Source organism: Physeter macrocephalus, chromosome 18 (genome assembly GCF_002837175.3).
Source record: "Physeter macrocephalus isolate SW-GA chromosome 18, ASM283717v5, whole genome shotgun sequence".
NCBI classification, from domain to species: Eukaryota; Metazoa; Chordata; class Mammalia; order Artiodactyla; family Physeteridae; genus Physeter; species Physeter macrocephalus.
In genome coordinates this window covers 29176078-29177097 of record NC_041231.1, presented here as the reverse complement: position 1 = coordinate 29177097, position 1020 = coordinate 29176078, and positions in this window count along the sequence as shown.

Genomic DNA, 1020 nt, shown 5'->3' with positions numbered 1-1020 from the left:
AACAATTAGGAAAATGGTAATAGGAACATACATATCGATAATTACCTTAAATGTAAATGGATTAAATGCTCCAACCAAAAGACAGAGACTGGCTGAAAGGATACATAAACAAGACCCATATATATGCTGTATACAAGAGACCCACTTCAGACCTAGGGACACATACAGACTGAAAGTGAGGGGATGGAAAAAGATATTCCATGGAAATGGAAATCAGAAGAAAGCTGGAGTAGCAATTCTCATATCAGACAAAATAGACTTTAAAGTAAAGACTAATACAAGGGACAAAGAAAGACACTACATAATGATCAAGGGATTGATCCAAGAAGAAGATATAACAATTGTAAATATTTATGCACCTAACATAGGAGCACCTCAATACATAAGGCAAATACTAACATCCATAAAAGGGCAAATCGACAGTAACACAATCATAGTAGGAGACTTTAACACCCTACTTTCACCAATGGACAGATCATCCAAAATGAAAATAAATAAGGAAACACAAGCTTTAAATGATACATTAAACAAGATGGACTTAATTGATATTTATAGGACATTCCATCCAAACACAACAGAATACACATTTTTCTTAAGTGCTCATGGAACACTCTCCAGGATAGATCATATCTTGGGTCACAAGTCTAGCCTTGGTAAATTTAAGAAAATTGAAATCGTATCCAGTATCTTTTCCAACCACAACGCTATGAGACTAGATATCAATTACAGAAAATATCTGTAAGAAATACAAACACATGGAGGCTAAACAATACACTACTTAATAACGAAGTGATCACTGAAGAAATCAAAGAGGAAATCACAAAATACTTAGAAACAAATGACAATGGAGACACGACGACCCAAAACCTATGGGATGCAGCAAAAGCAGTTCTAAGAGGGAAGTTTATAGCAATAAAATCCTGCCATAAGAAACAAGAAACATCTCGAATAAACAACCTAACTTTACACCTAAAGCAATTAGAGAAAGAAGAACAAAAAACCCCCAAATTTAGCAGAAGG